Source organism: Crocodylus porosus, unplaced genomic scaffold (genome assembly GCF_001723895.1).
Source record: "Crocodylus porosus isolate Cpor-Errol unplaced genomic scaffold, CroPor_comp1, whole genome shotgun sequence".
NCBI classification, from domain to species: domain Eukaryota; kingdom Metazoa; phylum Chordata; order Crocodylia; family Crocodylidae; genus Crocodylus; species Crocodylus porosus.
The window spans coordinates 16,902,994-16,926,616 of record NW_017728916.1 but is presented as its reverse complement, the minus strand read 5'-3'; the positions used below and the strand labels follow the sequence as shown (position 1 = coordinate 16,926,616).

At 41.8% G+C, this 23,623-nt stretch overlaps 1 protein-coding gene across 2 annotated transcripts in view; it reads left to right on the top strand.

Moving 5' to 3' along the window:
- Nucleotides 1-23,623, top strand: part of PCDH11X (protocadherin 11 X-linked) — a 1,248,873-nt gene that overhangs the window by 262,866 nt on the left and 962,384 nt on the right. The window lies entirely within an intron of this gene.

Genomic DNA, 23,623 nt, shown 5'->3' with positions numbered 1-23,623 from the left:
GCAAACTGGCCAAGGAGGAAAAAAGTCCTTGGCAGTGTTTTTTCTTATCAGGTACGAGATGCAAACTGTGCAGTTCTAACAACACTCCATTTCTAATCATATTCTAACAATACTCCATTTACTGTGCATTTCTAACAACGCCCTCACTGGTGCCAGGGTCCCCAGACTGCCATGGGCCCCCAGTGAGGCCTCCTCTTTTCCCAAATAGCCTCACTCAAACCACCAGTTATTATGAAATGGCAAACAAAACAAGCCCCTGGACTGTAACAGCACATAACACAAACTGCAGAAGATGTGCTCTGCCCCTTTACATTACTAGGAACAGAACTTAGTCAGGCCTCTTCCCTTCACTCTCTGTAGGAGGGCTCCTTCCCCCTTCACCGCCAGTAGAGAACTGAACTCCCTAGTTCCCATCTTGGGGTTTATATGGGCCCTGGGTCCTGCCCCTTCTGGCCAGCTGACCAGGTGCAGGTACAGGCTAACTTTTTCATTAGCTGGTTGCCATGGCAACCTGCACCGGGGCTCCTTTCTGGCTCTTTGGGCTCTCCCCAGGCAGTTTCTGCTCATCTAAGAGCAGACACCTAAGTGTCCTGCAACAGACACCAAGTCCTCTGCAGAATGAGTAGCATTTTAAAGGGTCAGGATTAGAAACGGTTGGCAACAAGTTTTTTTTTTCCATGACTCTTTCTACAGGAACAATATTATTCAAGTATTGGCATTGACCAGGATGTGAAAGACACTTTAAATAATGTTTTCCTTTAATTTTAGGAAACATTAATTTAATTACTTACATATGAGTTTTTCCCCTCAATCAGTATGGCGGAATAGGAGCAGGAGCATGGGGATGGGGCAGGGAGCTTCTCTTATCTTTGCATACAAGGAACCCTCACTAAATATATGGCCTATCTTTGAAATGCTGCTAAAAGCAGCATGTGTTCAGTAATAAGAATCAATTATGAAGTTGATTACATGCAGCCAACAATAAGCATAACTATAAAATACATGGCCCATATGAGGTAAATATGCACAAATAGATTAGTGCAGTTCATCTGAATAAGATATATGGTAGCACCCACTGAGCACAATGCCCATCAGTAAGTACTCTTTAAAGTCACAGTGAGCCACTACATTGCATACATTTTTACTTCTTCACTTCCACAGTTGAGCTGCACCCTTCTTTCCCATTTCCAATGAGTCCTGTTTCTTCACCAGCCTGAAATGTCTGACAAACATCCCCAAACAGGGACCTAAACAATTGACCCCAAATCCCTCTGTTGGCCCTTCTCTCAGTCTGTTGCTTATTATTCTTGTGGCCCCACCCTGTATGAAGTGAAGCCAGACCAGGTTGCCCTGTGCCTCATCTGCATACACATTTTTAGAGGATCCCAGACTCATGACAAGACCACCCAGTTCCAGTCATGAGTGGGGGCTAATTAGCACATGGATCCTTGTGGGGGGTATCTGGAGAACACACAAATACTGAGAAGTGCTGAGCTGTGGAGTCATCATGGCTTGAAATGCTGTTGACTCTGCTGGTGCCCATCCCAATGAACTATGTGGTGAATCATGAGTCTTTGGCTTTGAACAAATGTTGTACATAGTTTGTACTACATACAAGTAGGAACCAAAGGGCTCCTTAAAACTGTGTTTATGGCATGCTAAAATTTGCAGCAGCAAAAGGTAAAAAGCATCATTTCTGGATGAAATAAGTCTATGGGTAGTATATGCAAATTACTATAATTCTGTTTATTTCAAGGTCTGTTTTTTTCAGATGTGCCCATCACTTCCACATGCTCAGGAAAAGCAGGGTCTGACAGCAAGGAGGGGGGAAGGCATTGCATGGGGAAAGAAGTTTCCAGTGAGGTCAAAGGGGCTATCTGACCCCACAGATCATTTTTCCCTGTGGTAGCAGTGGGAGGGGGACAAAGTCCAGACAAACCTCCAATAATTAGATTCTATACCTGGAAAATTATATCAAATTTATATATTTTCTATATATAGAATGTAGTTATTTGGTGGTTGTCTTACAATCAGGGTCAGCTTACAGTTGAGTAAATATAGTACATTCTAGCTATGTGCTCAGCTTTGGTCACCGATTCAATTCGGTGGAGATTCAGCCTGATTCAGTAGCCAAAAATCTGAATCCAAATCAAATCAGGAGACCTTTAATCTCTCCAAATCAAATCAGAATCTCCAAATCAATTTAGAGAGACTTGGCAATTTAGACATAGACACAGCTTTATAAGTTTTTCTACATACCTCAAGGTACCAGGCAAGGTTCATGAACACTGAGATGGTGGGGCAGATGGAGCATCCTATGGGAGCATCGGGGGCAGGGGTTGCAGTGCACTCAGCAGTGGACCTGGAAGTGGACCAGAAGCACTGCTCCCCCCCGGCTCGGTGACTGGTGTCTCCTGGGTCGGGGGGGGGGACCTGTGGCCGATAGGCAAATCAGCATCGAATCAGGACAATGATCCAAATCAACTAATTGAATCACTGTCCCCTGAATCAGGCTGAATCTGAATCGAATACATCCCACTTCACACACCCTAGTACATTCTCCCTCCCCTTCCCCCCCCCCACTTTTTTTTCATTTTGCACCATGTTTAACATTCTTTGAGTTGAGGAAAACGTCATTATGAAATGACACTTATAGTCAGGGAAACTTTGTATATTGTTTCAATTTTAGTTAGGTCCCTATTTACACACAGAAAGTAAAAAATGAAACACATATGGAAGTCCAGGAACAATGCCAACCTTGCAACTTGATATTCAGCAACAAGAGCTTTGAAAATTTTTCTTTGGACCATATACAGCCCCTGACAGATAGAGAGACAGACAGAGTACAAGTATGAATATAAATATTTTTGTATATTTAAAAATATAAATATAATTGTATTTATAAATAAATGCAATTAATAAAGATAAATAAAACTCTCTCTGTGTCTGTCTGTATGTCTGTCTGTCTGTCTCTCTCATATATATATAATTTTTAAATTCAGCCAGGCCATGCATTTATATTTATAGCATATGCTTCAAGCATTTCATCTTCTGTATCTTATCTCTTTCATGTGTAGTACTGCAATCTACTACATGTGTATTTCCAGTTAGAGTCTTGACCTCACATGGGAACTCCCATGTTCAGTGTGGATGTAAGGAAGTACAGTCTTTTTATCAGTTTATTTTACTCCCAGCAGTTCCTCCTGGTGCACTATACTACATCTCTGCAGGCACCCACTTTCCCTGCAATCAGTTCTTTAGAGTGCAGTCCTTTTTTTTAAAAATATGTGGCTGTTCTTTTTGGAATCACAGGCTGCTTTGTCAGAAAGAACAGTGCCCAAAATAAATGGATGCCTGCAAAGAAACTGCCATAATAGAAGTGAAATCCGTAGCAATGAGAAAAGATTTTAAAAGATATTACAAATCTGAAGGGGAAAATATTGTCCTGCAATAATATTTCTACTAATTTTAATACTTAAGAAATGTTAGTGAATTTATTAGGTTTTTTGGTCATTTTGTTTATCCTAAAAAAAAAATGTGCAACTTTTAGGGTTCCTATACTAATGAACATACAAAACTATCCACAGATATATTTACAGCAAAAGTACTTGCATATGTATATTCTTGTTACAGACAAGATTTCCATGTGGCACAGTATGAAGAAGTAGTACCCTGGCTACTCTGAGGTGTCAGTGTAGAAGAGGTTGTCAATAGGGATGTATTGGTATCTATTCTCTTTTCAAAGGATCTGCCAAGAGAGAGATGCCAGATTAATAAAAAGAAATAGAGATATTTATGTATATGTGTGTGGTGGAACAGGTGGAGTTATGGTAAGAAGCTGGATAATACTGGACTGCTAAAATTCTCCATAGTATCTGCAAAATAAACCTAAGTATGTGAAATAGTATGTGCTGCAGTACATTCTAAGGTAGAAGGTTGGGTTTTTTTTAATTTTGGTAAATATCAGACAAATAGCTATGGCTATTGATAATGTAGATGTGATTTATGTTATAAAATAATTATTTTTTGGAACATCACATTTTCCAGATCATATGGCCTTTGAAAGAAGTTTTCCCCAGCTGTAGACTTCATTAGGATGTAACATTCTGAGTGCAAAGGAAATATTATATATACCCAAATAGAAGATCACCCTGATTTTAAGGCAGCCCCCATAATTACTTTCTGTATATAGAAAGTGTATACATTTGTTAGAATTTTCCAGGTAGGGAATCTAATGAATGAAATTTTTCTTGACTTTGTTCCCTCATAATGCTATATCAGGGAAAACAATATTTATCCAAAGTCAAAGACTCATGATTCACCACAGTTTATTGGGCTGGATCCCAGATGAGTCAACAGGATTTCAATCCATGGTGACCCCACAGGTCAGTACTGCTTAGTATTTGTGTGTACTCCAGATACCCCCCACAAAGGATCCATGTGCTAATTAGTTCCCCCCCACTCATGTCTGGAACTGGGTGGTCTTGTCATGAATCCTGGGATCCTCTAAAAATGTGTATGCAGATGACGAACAGGGCAACCTGGTTTGGCTTCACTTTATTCAGGGTGGGGCCAGAATAATCATAAGTGACAGGCTGAGAGAAGAGTGGACAGAGAGATTTGGGCTGAACTGTTTGGGTCCCTGTTTGGTGATGTATGACAGATATTTAAGGTTAGTGAAGAAACAGGACTCGTTGGAAATGGGAAAGAAGGGAGCAGCTCAACTGTGGGAGTGGAAAGGAGATAAAAATGTATGCAATGTAGTGGCTCACTGTGACTTAAAAGAGTAGGTGCTGTGGGGTATTGTGCTCAGTGGGTGCTACCATATATCTTATTCAGATAAGCTGCACTAATCTATCCTTCTGGTAGGTTCCCATCAGCATATTTGCCCCATATGAGCCATTTTATAGTTATGTTCATTGTTGGCTGCATGTAATCAACTTCATAGGTGGTCTCCATTACTGAGCACATGCTTCTTTAACAGTGGTTCAAAAATAGGCAATGTATTTAGTGAGGATTCTTTGTATGTGAATGTAAGACTAGGGGTCTTTTCCACCATTCTGATGGTGAGGAGGGGTTACTTGTCCTAGATTCAAATAAGTATGGTGCGTGCAACTTCCATGTCTGATAATAAAAATATCTGTCTGAACTACTTTTAAATTGGTGATAAAACATTCTGTTCTCCAGAATTGACTTACTGCAATAAGTTGAAAATCTTTACACCTTAAATGCTTGTAATCACTTGGATCCCATCAGATGTTCAGTAAGGCTGTGCAATGCTTTGGTCCCTGATTCAATTTGGCAGTGATTTGGCCCGATTCAGTGGCTGAATCTCCAAGTCTGAATTGAATCAGAGGATCCTTTAATCTCTCCAAATTGAATCTGAATGCTCTGAATAGATTTGGAGATTTGGACGTAGAGAAAGCTTTAAATCTTTTTTCTATATACCTCTAGGTAGCAGGGGCTCATAGTGCAGTGCTGTGATGCTGGGGCACATGAAGCACTTCTGGTCCACTTTCAGATCCACCAGGAAGTGCACAGAGGGTCCTCCCATGCCCCCCAGCTTGATGATTGGTGTCTCCTGGGTCTGGGAGGAGCATCCAGGTTCCCCTTGTGCCCAGTTGCCAAGCCAGGGTGGCATGGGGGGGTCCCGGCGTGCTCTCAGGCAGACCCGGAAGTGGACCGTAAGTACTTCCAGTCCACTTCCAGTTTCACTGCTAAGCATGTGGAGGGCCACCTGCTGCACTCCTGTGGGATGTTTAATTCATCCCAGCATTGCAGCTATCACAAATCGCGCCTGGTACCTCAAGGTATGTAGAAAAAACTTTTAAAGCTGTGTCTGTGTCCAAATCACTGGTTCTCTGTATCATCATCGGTACTTCAGTTTCAGATTCGGCCAAATCACAGACAATGATCCGAATCAACAAATCAAATCTCTATCCCTGATTTGGGCCAAATCCAAATTAAATAGGGCCTGCTTCGCACACTCCTAGTGTTCAGGTCCCTAGTCAGTTTTTCAGCCAGTATCTCTACTTCAGTAAAACTCTTAAGTGTGCTTATATCTGGTACTTCAATAGAACTGAATCAAGTATTTTAACTTTACTATGTTTTTAAGTGCTATTGTGTATCGAGATTTGATTCTAAATTGAAGCCACCAACTGTTTTCTACTTCCAAACAAACCCTATGGACTATAGTCTGTTTATTTCAAAAGGATCTTAAAATTGAAATAACTGTCAACATAAACTGGCTTTGAGACAACCCCTTCTGAATATTTGTAGTGACCTCTAATAAAACAATTATTTAATTAGGAACAGGGGAAACATCTACATGTTTAATTACCAATGAAAATATGCATATCAGAGGCATTCTTAACTATGGTGAAAACAGAAACTTTTTATTTAAGTTAAGCCCCTTTGTTGGGCAAAAGTTTTTCTAGCTTTACTGGGTTGTAATATACTTGAGGGGTATAATTACATAGGATATAACTGAACAGGTTACTTTGTAGATTTATCTTCCCTGCTTCTACCTATTGTATGTGGCCAACATTACACATAGCCACTTCTGATTCATCACCCTGAACAACTAGAGACTCTGATCCAGAGCAAAACAACCTAAGTGCTCTGCCATCATGCCTCAAACAAACTTAAAGTATTCATTATATCTTTCTCTCACTTGCTGGTTATTTTATGATCTAATACATGCAGCCACAGAACATTGGTACTTTGGCCAATCTGGGCACATCTCCATGAACATGTCCCCAGGGACAACTAGCAGTGGCACAAATGTCCCTGGGGAACACCCCGCATACACTTTCTGGTATGCAGCAAATTGCAATGATGGGGAAGGAGATGCTGGGGCCAGGATCTGGGCTGGCCCCAACAGACTTACCTGGAATTCTGGGGGCCTCCTAGGGCTCCAGCAGAAGTGATCTGGGTTTGTGGAACCTGGATGGCAGCAAGAGCCTGGCTGTGGCTGGCCAGGTTCTGGTATCAGGCAGCACACATTCTCCACACTGCTTTTTTTCTGGTGCAGGTTTTTTAATACTGGGATCTGTGGCAAGTGACCAGGGAACCAGTGAACAGGGACTACAAACAGGGTAAACAATTTGCAGGCAGTTGCTGTGGGCAAGAGGAGGAAGGGGAGAGAAGTCAGGCACCAGATCCTGCCCAGGGAAGGTAAGTGATCCACCTGCATGTGCCTTTGGTTTGCTGAGTGTTTGGTGGGCTGTGTGTGTTTAGGGTGTGTGCTCTGAGAAGCTGGGAGTGATTGCTGATTGCTGAGTGATTGTCGTCTAGGCCTGACAGAAGCCCTAATGAAGGGACAGAGCCAGTCCAGGCCTAGCAGAGTATAAAAGGAGACTCCCCAGGCAGTTCTCAAGATGGTTTCTTAGCCAGTTTGTTGGTCTTACCCTAACTTTTTTGAGGGGCAAAACTTTTAGCTTGGCATTAGGAAGCAGGAAAAAGGTGCCTCCTAGTGGTGTCTCTCAGGGAACAGGCAAGAGAACTATAGGAGGAAGTGGCAAGGCTCTGAAGCATCTTCTGCCATGAAGCATTCATCAGTTTAATGCTGGAGGAAACATCTGGGACTGTGGAGGAAGAAATGTCAGATGCAGCATGAAAGAACAGAGGACATGGACACCCAAGAGGGTGGAAGCTGGAGGCTTGTGACTTTTGGCAGCAAGCATAGATCTTCACCTTCACCTGCAATGGTTCATCTGGAAAACAGACATGCAGCCCTAGCAGCAGAGAGGGAGGAACACATTCCACTGGTGAAAGAAGACAGGCCAGGATTCACCAAGGTGGGAAGGATCGAGGCAACCACCACTAAGACGAAGCGATGGGTGGTGGTGGTTGGAGACTCCCTTCTCCCTGGGATGGAGCTGACCTGACCTGTTGTCTTGGGAGGTCTGCTGCTTGCCCAGAGCCCAGATCTGAGATGTCATGGAGGGACTACTGAAGCTCAGCCAGACCTCTAATTACTACCTCATGCTGCTCATCCATGTGGGCGTCAATGATACTGCCAGGGGAGATGCTGAGTGCATCAAAAGTGACTACAGGGCTCTGGGTGCAAGGATGAGGGTTAAGGTTGTGTGAAATTTCACCGGCTGTTTCATTTTGACACTGTTTCAACTCATTTCTAGCTTGAAACAGTGAAATCAACATGAAATGAAAGGCTTTAAAACCGCCTCGGAATGAAGCAAGGGCAGTCAAAATGTTTCAAAAGTTTCAAAATGTTTTGTGTTTGGAAGCTGGGCTTACTCGCAATTAAAGAGAAATAAAGGAGAGGGAGGGGAAAGAGGAGGGAAGAACTCCTCTGATATTGACATGTGTAGCTGGCCAGTGACTGTGATCCTCCTCTGAGGTCCCTTCCAATCCCAGTGCTCTGGAGGAGGAATGGAGAAATAGCATAAAAAGCATTGATTGAACTGAGCTTTCTGTGTGACTTCACAGTTACAAGTGACACAAGTTTTGCTCTGAACAGTTTGAGGTGCAGTTTCCCAGAAATCCCTGCACCTGTCTCCTTGAAACTTGGCAGACTTCATGGCCTTAGCAGGGGCTACCATCCCTGCAGGCTTCACCCCATTGTGCATTAATACACACACATGACACAAGTTTTACTTTCAGGAATTTGAGGTGCAGTTTCCCAGAAACCCCTGCACCTATCTTCTTGATACTTGGCAAGCTCCATGGACTCGGAAGGGGATAACATCCTTGCAAGTTTCAGCTGAAGTGACAAAGTTATAGGCAGTTTTGTGGTTCCCCATTATAGCCTATGGGTGAAATGTCGAAACAGCGCCAAAACAGCGAACCAGTTTCAACAAACTGAAATAGAACAGTGTTTTAAAAATGAAACAAAGCTCAAAACAAAACATCGTCTCATTGAAATGGAAGCTGAAATGAAATGGTGATGTTTCACATAGCCCTAGTGAGGGGGTCTGAGACTCAATTTGTGTTCTCATCAATACTTCTGGTGAAAGGAAAGGGCCTGGGCAGGAGCAGGTGCATTCTGCAGATCAGCACCTGGCTACTCAGGTGGTGTCACCAGAAAGGCTTTGGCTTCGTTGACCAAGGGATGCTCTTCTAAGAAGAAGGCTTGCTGGGAAGAGATGGGATCTACCTGACAAAGAGAGGGAAAAGAGTCTTTGCAGACAGTCTTGTTAACTTAGTCAGGAGGGCTTTAAACTATATTTGCCAGGGAATGAAGACCAAAGTCCTGAGGTAGATGGGGAAACAAGATACCTGGAGAAAGAGCAAGCAGGAGGCGACAACAGGGAAGGTGCTTCTCATACTTCTTGAGAAATCGGGGCAATTGACTAGTTATCTCAGGTGCCTGTACACAAATACATGGAGAATGGAAAACAAGCAGGAAGAATTGGAAGTCCTTTCAGAGTCATGGAACTATAATATGATTGGAATAACAGAGACTTCCTGAAGCTGAGTTCGAAAGAGGATGAAGCTAGACTTCTTGTCGGTGTTGGCAGATGACAGAACAAGGAGCAGTGGTCTCAAGTTGCAGCAAGGGAACTTTAGGTTAGTTATTAGGAAGAATTTTCTTACTAGGAGGGTAGTAAAGCACTAGAACAGGTTACCCAGAGAGGTAGTGGAAGCTCCATCCCTGGAGGTTTTGAAAACCTGGCATGACAAAGCTTAGTCTAGTAGGGGCTGGTTCTGCTGGGAGCAGGGGAAACTAGATGACCTCCTGTGGTCTCTTCCAACCCTAATTTTCTATGATTCTATCTCCGGTGTCAAAAAAAAATCTGCCAAGCTGCAAATTAGCAGTACAGTAAAGACCAGCTTGTGGCACCACAGACTGCATGTATGTGCTTGTCTGAATGTGCCCTCTGTTTCCATTTTCAGACAAACCTTGGCCTCAAACCTGGTTTCTTTTCCTATTATCACCCCTCTCCAGGACAGTACAGCCCTGCCCAAAAGAAACAATTTTCACAATTAAAATTTATGCAAATGAGATGATTTTAAATGTTTGCTTATTAAAGCTTACAAATCTGAGAGTGAAACTCAGTACTTACCAATCAAATATTTTGCTGTATTATCTGTGCATCAGATTTCAGCTATTTTTTGAGCTTATTCTTTAGAAATAGTGAGTGACCATGCGTTCTACAAAAGCAGGCACGGTTTCATCTTTTACCGTGTTCAGTGCATATCAGTTTACATAATAATAGAGTATAACTAGCTAAAAAGAATGACACAAATACTGTGGTTCATTGGATCTGGAAAAGCCTCAGAAATATGTCTGCATAGGAACAATGTTGCCCTACAATGTTGCCAAGTTCCACAAGAAAAACAGGGAAAAAACCAACCTCTGCCCCCCCCAACCAAAAAAACCCCCAAAACAACCCCTCTTGTCTCTCTTCCCAATATCTTTATAGGGTCATTCCCATCCAAAACTATTCAGACGATAGTCCAACAAAGTGCACCTGCCCAGTAAAAAAAAAAAGATGTACTGAGTGTCATAGACCTTGGCTAATTTTTCAAATAGTAGATTTGTTTAGATACTTACATTTTTATAGGTAGAATGAAAAATCAGCTGTTTTGATATAATAGTGTTGTATATACATTTCCTGCCCACTTTCTGCTGGTGCATAGAAAGCTAATTTCACAATGTAGTGGAATTCATATTAAGTGAGTAAATGTATTCATAGTATATAGAAGCAATAATAATTAATGTCTAAGGCTGCTTGTACACGCCACAGGGGTTTAATTTGGTTTAGTTCTCCCTAACTTGAAATGGTGGGTTTTAAAAACCTGGGTGGGGGCCTGATCCTTACATGCTTCTTTGGCAGCAGGGACTGGGGGCAAGCTGCCAGTGGGCCAAGCGGCCCCTGAGCTGCGCAGGAGTCCCCCAGGCAGTATTTGCCTGCTGGCACCCAGCCTGGGCAGTCCCAGGGGGGCACTGCAGCCATGGAGGGAAGCACTGGGGCCCTGCACAGCTCAGGCAAGCAGGCAGGCTTGGGGGTGGGGGAGATCAGGTTCACTACTTTTTATTTTTCTTCAATGGAGCCTGCCTGCACAGGCAACCGCTGGGTTCCACAGTCCCTGAGCTGCACAGGGCCCACCAAGCCCTGGATACATTGGCTTCCAGCACCTTGTGCACTGTTGTACTTTGTTAGGTAGAAAACTAAAACACCTCGGAAGTGTTTTATCTTGCTATGTACTAAAGTCATTTAAAGCAGAATATGCTGCTGAGCGTGTAAACAGCAATGCCATTAAAGTGGTGCAAAAGGGCATTTAAGCACTTTAAAGGCCAATTTTGTGGCATTTACAAAGGCCCTAATATCTTTTCTTACAAAAGTCTGATCATTTATTTCCAGGAGCAATATGCCAATCTCACAAGTCTGCAGGTACTTTGACAGATTGGAGTCAGTACCTGCAGTTCTAAAAATACCATGCATCGTAGGAGTAATAATTTGCTACACATCAGGTTCTTCAGACTTTTTTTAGAAATACTGTTTCATTTTAATTCTTTGTTTAAGCCTGTGATATCTTTCATGCAAGATGGGATTTTAAATTTGTCCTTTTTTGCTGGTGTATATAGCACATGTAAGAGATACTGGAAGAGCAAATTGACTCTAAAATGTTAATATATCCAAACTAGCCACTGTTTTATTGAAAGTGGCAAAACAGAATTTTTGTTACTCTGTTGTCTGTATGTTGCTAATTATATACTAGGAAAAAGGACTGTTTCATTTCTGTTTTCTTGTCCTGGAAAAGACTGCCTACATAAAGGGAACTTTTTCCCAGGTCAAGTCATAAGTAAACCTACACTAAAAAAAGTTTTGCTTTAAACAAGGTAATGTTAGGATTATTAGAGACCATACAGTAGCACATTTTAGACTGTGTGCATTTGAGTTTTATTCTTTATTGTTTTTATTTAACTTGATTCTTTATAAATACTTGCAATAAAAAAATGAGTAACCATTGCAAGGAAAAAAACCCCCTTTCTTTCTAAATGTTTACTTATTTAGAATTGTAAAAGTTTTTTAGTTGACATCTTAATCACAGTAATTCCACCTAAAAATGTTGATCCTGTAAGGAAATAGAAAAGAAAAGAAACATAGAAAGAAAAAGAAATAGTTTGTGTGACAGCTTAGTGCAGGTAAGGTGTGATGGTAATAAATATCTATAAAATATAAAAAGGACCATTCTCAATGGTATTTTCCTTCTTCCTGTCCCCTTTCCCCCCTTCACTCCAAATTCAACAAAATCTACTCCCCTTAGAACAAAAAATGAAAAATGAAAAACAGATGGCTCAAGAAAACATTGAAGTTTTTTTTTAATTATTTATCTCTTGAAAATAAAAGAACAGTTCATTATAATCAACATTGCTGATTTTACTGCTTGATTCTTAAATATTGGAGGCTGCGTTATGAGCTTGTCTGTGGATAATCAGGAAAGGGCAAAGAATTGCCTATTTTGAAAATCCCTTCTAACCAGTTGGGGCAGAAATCCACACCTTGTAAAGCTGCTGGTGGTTATAATTCCTGATTAGTGCCATTTGAAAAGCTGTAGAAATTAACTAGGCAGACAGTAATCAAAGAGCAGAGGCAGGCTGAGTGAGAGGAGAGCATGCTTAGTGGATGTGCTCTGCCATTAGGCTAATGGTGGAGAATTGGCCACAAGCCTCAATGGACAGAGATTTTAACAGTAAAAAATAAAATTGGGAAAAAAATAAACAAAAAAGTAACATACCTTTACCTAGTGAACAATTGAAGCAGTCATCAATAAATATAGTGATGCTAAAACTGTTTTGTGTCACCATTTATTTGCTTCATGAGATAATGCATATTATCAGTATGAAGGACCCTATCAGAACTGTAGTCAATCCTCACTTCAGTGGCATGCCTCAGATATATAAAGTTCTGTGCATGCTTACGTGCTTTGCTGGAATTATGTCAGACATCAGCATCTTGTGGGGAAGATTAACAGGTTAGGATTAACTATAGGATTAACAGGTTAGGATACTGAAAGCCTATTCCTGCTGCACTCATATATAGAAGACAGGTCATCTTGCAGCCTCAGGCTATCATCAGTGCAGGGACTTATCTCTGTTATCATTCCCTAAGTAGTAGTGATCCCAAAGAGGACAGTAAGAAGATGGCCATTATCTGTGCTCCGTGCCAATTATAACAGTTTACTGGCCATTCTGAAAAGCACATTCATTTGTGTCCTCTGATGTTTTTGCTGGCCTGATGTACCTTGCACCAGCTCTAAGACAGGGTGTGGCCAGAGCCATAAAGCCTGAGGCAAATCTTTATCCATATGCCAACTTTTGACATTTTATAACAAGTTTTGTTTGAAATAGCATACGCATTACAATAATGACAAAAGTGCTACAGAAATATTCCTGGTTGAAATAGAAACTTCTCTGTCTATAGAAGTCAATAGGATTTCCTGCAGTGACTTTTTTGAATAATGGATCAAGCTGATGGTGACTTCCCTGAGGTTACTGGTCATTTAATAACTACCTCCATCAATTTAATGTATCGCTGATGTTTCTGAGATCTTAAAATGGTAGAAATTTTTATTTTTTCTGAAATGTTAAAAGCTGTAAAATAAATCTTGATGTGCTGGATAGATCTTGGGTAAAGAGAAATAGTTTGATTATGCAGTGTGAATCAGCAAGCAGATTGAGATATTGGTCATGTAAATCTGTTGTCTATACTATCTGAGTCATTTAGCATAACATTTGTGGGGGGAATATCCACAAAATTTGAGAGACAAAAGTAATAACTTGTGCTCAAGAACAAGTGAGGGAAGGTATTTCTTTTGTTGATGAAAAATACTATTTTGAAAAAATACACTTGTCTTCATCAAGGGACAGGCTGCAGTTGGATCTGGGCAGGTTACAGGAGTGGGTGGATGAGAATAAGATGGGATTCAATACTGACAAGTGCAGGGTACTGCACCTAGGGAGAAAGAACCAGCAGCATACCTGCAGCCTGGGAAACTCCCTTCTCATCAGCACAGAGGTAGAAAAGGATCTTGGAGTCACTCCAAGATGAACATGGGCTGCCAATGTGGGGATGCAGTCAAGAAAGCTAGCCATACCTTGTCATGCATCCACAGATGCATCACGAGCAGGTCTAAGGAGGTGATCCTCCCCCTCTATGCAACATTAGCCAGGCCACAGTTGGAGTGCTGCATCCAGTTGTGGTGCTGCACTTTAAGGAGGGATGTAGACAACATGAAGATGGTCCAGATGAGGGCCACCCACATGATCAGGGGGCAGCAGGGCAGGCCTTACAAGGAGAGGCAACAAGACCTGAACCTGTTCAGCCTCCACAAGAGAAGGCTGAGAGGGGATCTTGTGGCCATCTATAAACTGGCCAAGGGAGACCAGCAGGCAATGTGAGAGTCCCTGTTCCCCTGAGCACTACTGGGAGTAACAAGGAATAATGTCCATAAGTTGATGGAGAGTAGATTCAGGCTAGATGTCAGGAGGCACTACTTCATGGTCAGGGCAGTGAGGATCTGGAACCGACTTCCAAGTGAAGTGTGCTCACTCCTATCCTGGGGGTCTTTAAAAGGAGTTTAGATAGACACCTTGCCAGGGTTGTTTGACCCCAGTACTCTTTCCTGCCATGGCAGGGGGTTGGACTTGATGATCTGCTCAGGTCCCTTGTGACCCTACCAACTATGAAACTATTAGTGACTTGGATGTGGGCATGAAGTGTACTCTATCCAAGTTTGCAGATAATACTAAATTTTAGGGTTAAGTGAACACTCCAGAAGGTGGAGAACAATTGCAGGCAGATCTGGACAGGTTGGAAAAGTGGGCAGAATGCAATAGGGTGCAGTTCAACAAGGATAGATGCAGAGCGCTTCACCTAGGGTGTAAAAATATCCAGCACACCTACTGGCTGGGAAATGACCTTCTCAGCATCACAGAAGTGGAAAGGGATCTCGGAGTCATAGTGGACTCCAAGATGAACATGAGTCGTCAGTGTGACAAAATCATCAGCAAAGCTAACCACACTTTATCGTGCATCAACAGATGCATGACAGAAAGAACCAAGGAGGTGATACTTCCCTTCTGTGCGGCATTGGTCAGACTGAAGTTGAAGTACTGTGTCCAGTTTTGGGAGCTGTACTTTAAGAAGGATGTGGATAACCTCAAGAGGGTCCAGAGGGCCACTTGTATGGTTAAGGGTTTGCAGGCCAAGCCCTATGAGGATAGACCTGGACCGCTTCAGCCTCCTCAAGAGAAGGCTGAGAGGTGATCTTTTGGCTGCCTACAAATTCATTAGGGAGGCACAGCAAAAAATCGGAGATGCTCTTTTTACCTGGGCACCTCTTGGGGTAACAAGGAACAATGGCACAAACTGACAGAGAGCAGATTTAAACTAAATATCAAGAAAAACTTCTTTACAGTAAGGGTGGCCAAAATTTGGAATGCGCTTCCAAGGGAGGTGGTGCTCTTCCCTACCTTGGGGGTCTTTAAGAGAAGGCTGGATAGGATTCTGGCTGGGGTCATCTGACCCCAGCACTCTTTCTTACCCAGGCAGGGGGTCAGACTCAGTGATTTGTTGGGGTACCTTCTGACCATAGCATCTACAAATCTGTAAAAGGCAGTGTAGAGGTATTTGAGTTTTTTCATGGAAAAAATGGTAGTTCTATTCTAGCATAGATGCAAAACAGCCAAAACATGCATGAGAGCACCTGGCATGCCCACAGAGGTGGGAGGATGGAGAGCATGCCCCTGCCTCCCTCCACTGGCAGTTGTGGAGTGGTTCTGGGGCAGCAGGCAGGGCTGGAAGCACAGGTCCTTTTTTGCCCTTGTGGGAGTGAGGGAGCACCCCTCCCCCCCCACTTCCCCACAAAAGTGGCTGGGAGCTGTCAGCCATTTCTGCTGTCCCAGGATGCGTCTCAGTCCCTGGCCCACAGCCAGGACTGCAAACACAGTCCTGGTTTGTCCACTGGCAGAGGAGGGGGCAAGGACAGGAAACATCCACCACATCTGCTCCAGGCAGTTCAGACCTACCCTTCCCCTGTAGCTGCCTCCAACTGATGCTCATATGGCATCAGCTGGGGCAGCATGTTTGGATGGGAGGTGAGGGAAGCATGGAGGAAGTGGTAACTCCCTATTGCCTCTTAGTAGAGAGTGCACCTTTGAGGCAGCTTTGATGCTTTCCACCCATAGAGCTGGAACACCAGTATATGCCCCCTGTTCTTGCCATATTTTTATAGTTCTCCATAGTTCCCAGAAATTCTTAAGTGTGTTATTCAATGTCTGTATCAGAAGCATAAACTATACCGGGGCATATAAAATCTGTGTTTCTGGTAAGGATATTTAATAAACTTTTTGTACAATCTGCTTTAGAGAAAAAGCCTGCACTGTTGTGATTTAGGCCAGGTCATATCTTTCTGTCAGTAACAAGACTTTCCTAGTCTTTTAATTAAGACCACAATAGAAGTAATTTTGCAGACACATCATTCTTTTCTTAAAGGACAATTAAATGTTACACATTAGAATCAGCTATGTGAAGCTTTGTTTTTCATTTTAATGGGGTTTTTACTCTCTTTCTTATATCATGCTTTATAGTTTCCTTAACTTTTCTTTAGCATAGAAATTACAGGTTTTGAAGAAATTTGACCTAATTTTAAAAAAGCATAATCTATTAACATTAAAATAGGGCTTTGGGGATAGCAGTGATGTCTGGAAAATGACTTTTTTTGTGTGTCTTAATTAAAGGTATTCCAAAACATAAAACAATGTGGCAAGGTATTTGAGTGTACATGCCAGTATATTTGAAACCAAACAGCTTTCTGTAACTTCATATTTGAGAAAATGATCCCTAATTTTTTTTGTCTTATTAAACCAAGTAAAGTAATAGAGGACATACCTGGTCGGGTACTGTGAACCTTTTATCACTGTGAGTTTGGAATGGATGACAGGGGTCATAAATGATTTATCGTTCTTCCCAAACAAACTGATAGTTAAACAGTAATACCATCTAATATGTCACATCTGTAACAGAAAGACTATTATATATATATTTTGTATATTAATTATATAATTATCCTACCATCTGTTTACATTAAATACCTTTAGTACCGTGCATCCAAATATTTAAGGCTCAGAAGGCTAATCCAATTGAAACTCAAAAATGTTAGAAGCTTCTAAAATTTCTAAAAGAGTATTTTTGGTATTCAGTGCCAGAGTCTTCATTTCTAGGTTTAGAGGACTTTCCAGAAAAATATTAGGTATTCTCTTGTAGAGGTGCTCCCCACAGAACACTTACCTTTCTTTCAATAAAAGTAAAGAATTTTTCTAACCCTGACAACTGAAAAACAGCAGAACACAAATCTGTTAGTGGTTTGAGGACTTCATGATACCCATACTGTGTGACATATATGCAGATTTGTTTTTATGTTTGTTTTCATGAGGGTGTGTTTAATCCATATCAACAGGCAGGAAATATTTCCCTTCAGCACTGGATTTGAATTATTTAATAGTGACTAGTTGAAGTTTCTGAGTCATGTGAAATATTGGATATAGCCTTAGTGGTGATGGATTAATGGTCAGGAAAAATTTTAACCCATGATACTTCTATTTATTACGTAGTTATGCATTTCACTTGCCCTCATTCATCTCACCTCTACACTGACTGCTACTTTAATTTCCTGGTCTAGTGTTAATAGATCTACATTTTATCATGCCTCTAAATGTTATGTTACACTGAATTTTAACTGTGGGTGAGAAGAGATTGATTGACCAGTGAGACCATTCCAGTCACAACTCAGTTGCTTTATTAGGATACTCAGTAGCAAAGACTTATTTGGATCAATAAAGACAATGCTTATGTAGCCTCAGACTCAGGGAAGAAAGAGGTCCACTGGCCAAGCTTTTCTATTCCCCGGGGGACTTGAGTTGGTTCACTGAGCTCCAGAGAAATCCAAATTTATAACTAAAATTAAAAGTCCCAAAAGTAGAAGTTCAAAAGTCTGAATTTTCTTCCAGCCTATACCCCATATTTATAGGTGGTTGGTTCTAACATTCTAATGAATGATCTCTTATTGGTTTTATTTACATGTCTTTGTCATACTGAAACTTTTAGAACTGGATTAAATTAGATTTCTTGTGGATCCTGGAAGGTGTCAGTTATTGGGATTTATATCACTGTGAAAGCAAAAGGAGCAACGGGGAGAGTTCTGTATCTCCTTTCCCTTCCCGTTGTGGAATGTTGTTTCACACTGGTTTGTTACTTCTTCACTTTAGCTTATGGTCCAACAAGGCTGCTTTGTTTTTTACAACATATCAAAATGTTCTAACAAAAACATTTGGCTACATCAATCACTACTTCTAATTCTAATTATTTTAAGATGAAGCTATGATATAGAGTATTTGGATTATTTGATGCATGGTTCTTTCTTATAGTGTTTCCTTTTAGGCTTCATGCTCTGTTTGATTGTGTCTAATTATAAACGTATGAATGGCTTCCTTTGCTTTGCTAACCAAGCTAGTTGCTACATCTGCAAATATTCATGCTACAGTCACTTAGACACAGACTTTTGAGGCCTTCTGATTTAGCTAGACTCCTGGAGCTTTGGCTGAGGCCTCTTGAAAAATGCCAAGCCTGGCAACAGTGCACCCACAGCTGATGCTGCACAGGCATATGCACAGCCTACAGTTATGGATGGTCTTTTCATCATATGAACTGCTGATTTTATGTTAGATACCAGTTATCTGTACCCTGTGATGCAAAACAGTAATAAACCTGCTTACGGGTTTCTTTCTAACAAGTCTTAACTGGTAATTAAAATAAATAATATTCTTTTTAGGATATTTGGAATTTCTCCATTCTTTCCTTTCTGTTTGCCCCAACTGCTGCATCTATATCTTGGGTCTTTACTGCAACAATTTTCCTTCTGAGGAGGCAGAATATCTGATTTTTATCAGTAGCTGCTCTTATTTTTTTCTGAGGAAGTTATGTAATTCTTAGCACTAAGTATCCCCTTTAGCACACTACTGAATATGTGTTTGAAACTGAACATGGTAGGAGCGAGTGGGACATAAACTATTTTTGAGGCTCAGTTATTGATATAGTATTATAGCTATACCACATCAGAATTAATAACTATGGATGTTAGCATGGTGTAAGTGAGAACTGAGAGGATAATTTTGGTCTGTGGCAAGGCTGGCCTTATGGATGGGTGATCTGGGTGACCACCCAGGGTGCTGTGGTCACGGGAGCACCACACACATATGCCCACACATGTAAGCAATGCATACTTGCAGCAGTGCTCTCCCCTGCCTCACCTCACCTCACCCTGCCCCACCCCACCCTACCCTGGCTGATCCCCACCAAAAGCAGGAGGAGCAGTGCCCAGCCCAGCCTGCACCCCACCTCCAGTGGTTGCTCAGAAGCAGCCAGGCTGGGCACTTTTGGGCAGGGTGGCACCTGCTCCAGTGTGCCCACCTTGCACCCACACAACAGCAGTGGTGCTTGCCTGCAGGGAAGCAAGTCACCTGATCCAGCCCAACAGCTTGTCCTGGGAGCTTTATTTCTGAAACTGTCACTAATACTACTACATGTGTAAACTCCAAAAAAGGGCACCAAAATAAAAGTTCCCCCAAGGCACCATTTTCACTAAGGCCAGCCCTGGTCTGTGGACAGCATCCAACTAAGATCAGCTGAGAGTTCAACATCATACCTATCACCATGGGGTTCAAAGAAAATAAGATTGGCAGAGGGTTGGACTTCACTTTTCCTACAGTATTTATGGACCCAGTTTTCCTAAAGCTATTCACCACATTGATCCATTTTGTTACTGTAATAGGGAACTCCTACTCCTATTATGTAGAAAGGGATCATATATCTTTAGGGCTGTAGGCAAAAACCAGGAGCCACACCTCCTGCAGGTATATAAGACACCTTGCCAGAGGGTTAGGCAGTCGGATAGGGGACAGCCCTGAGGTAGGAGTTCTGCCAAGGTAGAATTCTTGATGGCCAGAAACAGGGGAGAAACAGGGTCAACTCAGACCCTGGTGTGTGGGTGAGCCTGCCCCAAGAGAGAGACTGCTGCACAGGCATGCCATGTTTGGAAAGATCATTGGTGAGGGAGGTGGTAGATAATTCAGAGTAGCCTTGAGGGGAGGCAATAAGACTGTCTGGTAGTTGAAAGGTTGTAGTGATGCCAGCCCTACTTAGGCTGGGCCTAGAGTGGTGTGAGGCTTACCATTATCACCCTGGGATGTGGAGTGAGAAAGCACTAGCAAGAATGGTTTTTCAACCAAACTGAGGGCTTCTAACAGCTTCAACAAGACATGGCAGGTGAGAACATGAGTCACCAGGTGTTTGGGGAGGCAAGCTGTGCTCATCTCAGCAAGGAGCACCCTAGGGGTCCACACCATAGGAGTCATCACAGTTAGACATCACTGTGACTGTTGAAGGAACATGTTTGTGGGAGGGTGAGAAAGAGATTCTAAAACAAATATATTGCTGAGTAAACTCCAGTTAAGCAGAAAAAGGTATATTAGAAACTTGATAAACAGATGTGCCTGTAATTAGGCTCTTACAAATGTATAAAATGAACACTACTAGGATGATATGTGTGGCTTGTATATTTAGGAGTGGTTTAAAGGGTGAGAATCATAATATTTTAAACAAATGTTATTGATACGCAGCTCAGTAAGTCACAAATTAATGGAATGCAGGAGATACAGCCTAATGATCATAGAGATTTGAAAAAGGAAGGGAGACAGTATTTTGCAATGTATGCTAATTCCAATAGAAAATATCTAGGCATTGTGTTTTATTACAAGTCCAAATCAAATATAGAAAATTTAAGTATGTTTTTCTCACATTTGAAAGAAGCTGCTTTAAAAAGCATCCTGCCAGTTCTTATCCTTCTTATCTTTGTGACTGTCAGTATTTTCTACAAAGCTGGAGAATGCTGAAGGAGTGTGCAGGAGATTTTTCAAACAGATAAGCCAAAGCAGCCAGAGTTGTTGTCAACCAAAATGCAGATGTAGTGCTTATTGATGAAGAAGATGGCAGGACTGATGGTTGAGAGAACATGATATGATGGAAATGTACATGTTTATAAGAACTGAGGAAAGGAGGAAAGGAAATGGATGTTGAGGTTGAAACAGATGTGAAGCTCAGTTAAATGTATTTTATAGCATGTAGACAGCAAAAAACAGAACAGTTATACAAAGAGTAGAATTTATTGAATCAACAATTGAATCTATGGAGGGAAAAAGCAGGGAGAGGAAGGCTTCAGAGTAGTGAGTGTATCTTAGATACTGTTAGATTAGAAATCTTGTAAAGGTTGTGTACAGATACAGGGATAATTTTTTAATAAGATAATAAAGGACTGTTGTTATTGAGAAATGAACAAAAACAGTATTTAGTACAAGCAAGTTCTAGCAAGTGGCCACTTTCATGAAACCAAAGAGTTGAAGAAGAATTAGAAGGTTTCTATGAAAATATATGAATTTAAGGTGAAAGAAGGTGAGACTATGTAGGTGAAATCTGCAGTCAGAGCTAGCCTTAGGGAAAATGGCATCCTACGCGAACTTGTACTTTAGCACCCTACCCTGATGCTTTCCCTCTGGCACCCCTGAAGTCATCAGTGTTGTGTTTGGACAAGGTGTGTGTGGAGGGGGGGAGGGTAGAGGGTTTGGGGGTGTGGTAGTTGTATGTATGGGGATGTGGGATGGGTGGGGGGGGTGTATGTGAGATGCCTCAGTGGCTGTGGGTGGCTGGGGTACTTATGGGCTATAGTAAGGTGGTGCATGTGTCCTCATCCAAGATACTGACCTGGTGCCAGGGGGGCTGGGAGGTGGCAATGGCTCAGTGCAGGGCAGCAGGAAAGACAGAGGAGCAGCAGGCATGGCTGCCCCCACAGGAAGCCCATCCACAGCAGCAGAACACTGCTGCCCAGTGCTGCCTGGCCTCCTGTGTCCTCACCTTCGGCTGTATTGGCAGTAGCTGGGAAGGGCTGCAGCTCGGCTTCCAGTCCAAGCAGATGGTGATGGTAAAGCCCTTGGTGTGCTAGCCAGGGCCACTGAGCCTCTCTGCCTTCTCACTGGGCACTGCTGCCTTCTCTGTGGCCTGGCCATCAGCACCCTCCTCCCAGCCTGTTATGCTGCCTGACAGCACCTATCACCACCACTGCTGCCCCCTGGGGGACTTTTATCCCACTGCCCCACCTGGCTGGCTTCAATCAGCTATGGACATGACTGGTGGGGAGGAGGGGCAAGCTGTCCAGCCCCGCACAGTTAGTTGCCACAGAAGTCCCCTGATGGCTTCTGCCTAGCACAAGCAGTGGGGTAGGGTAGCGTGTGCATGCATACGTGAATATGTGTATGTGTGTGTGACACACCCATCTGACCGTGGTGCCCTGGGTAGTACCCCACCTCTAAGGCTGGCTCTTTCTATGATGTTGGCTGAAACATCACTGTAAAAGATAAAAGTTGCCAAAGATGAGAGCTGGTGGTAGAAGAAAGAATGAAAGTATTAAATAAGAACACATGGAGAAGGAAGAGAGTAGTGGTTTGAAAAAAGATTTTGGAGAAAATTATTTTTATCTTTAAGTATCTGTAGTGCCAAATCTCTCAGCTCATCCTCTGAATATAGCTTCACATACATAGTGTGAAAACATTAACATTCCACATCCTGCCTTAATACAGCTCTTGCTAATGGTCAGGTTTTGGCAGTCTGAAGAATATCCTAAACCAGTTCATGAAGCCTTTGCAAACATTTGGCTGGAAGTGTCTGGGAACATGCACATGTAGCATGGAAATAACAGAGGTATTATAATTCAAGACTTATATTCCTAGGAAGAATTTTAAAGTGGTATTTTTGTACAGTGCCTGTTCACACAGCAGGTCTGCCTATAATTAGCACTAATAAACTCAAGACTTTATGAATACTAAAAATCACCGATTTTCAAGAAATTAATCAAAATAGAAAGCATAGCTAACAAGTAGAAAATGCTTTTTAATAAAACCAAGGTAATTTCTAAGGCCTGGTAGAAAATACTACCTTACATGGTAAGAGGACTTACTACTTACTTTAAGTTATCTTTTGCTAAGAAATTGTTCATTTTTGTAGCTTTAGTATGAGGAAGATTTTTGTTTTTCATTAAATGGTCCATATGTAGGTTGAGCGATAAGAGGATCACAGAACTAATTCTAATATCTGTCAATTTTTTAGGTCTTACATTTCCCCCCTCTTCTCTTCCTTGTACAGTAAAAAAAAACCTCTTTCTGTTTTAGAATTTTTCTCATTAATGTGGGAGGATTTTCCTGTGGTTATCTAGTGAATTAGATAATTGATGGCACTTTATGATCACTTGCAGCCTAATTTTCTTAATCGGTTTAGAAAGTGATGTGTATCCAGTGTAAAGTTTTTGTGCCATGTATCATACAGAAGAACATATGTTAATATGGACAGGGAAGGATTTGTTAGATGTGAAAACTGATTTTTGCCTGAGTAGAATGTGGGACCACTTTTTTTGGTTAATGGAATCCAATGTGGGAGCCAGGGGAGTAGACTGATCATGTAAGTCCTGCTATTTATTGCCAAATAGAAAGCCTTAAATATTCCTATGAATTTTCAAAAGAAAAATCAGGGAAAAAAATTCCTTTGACCAA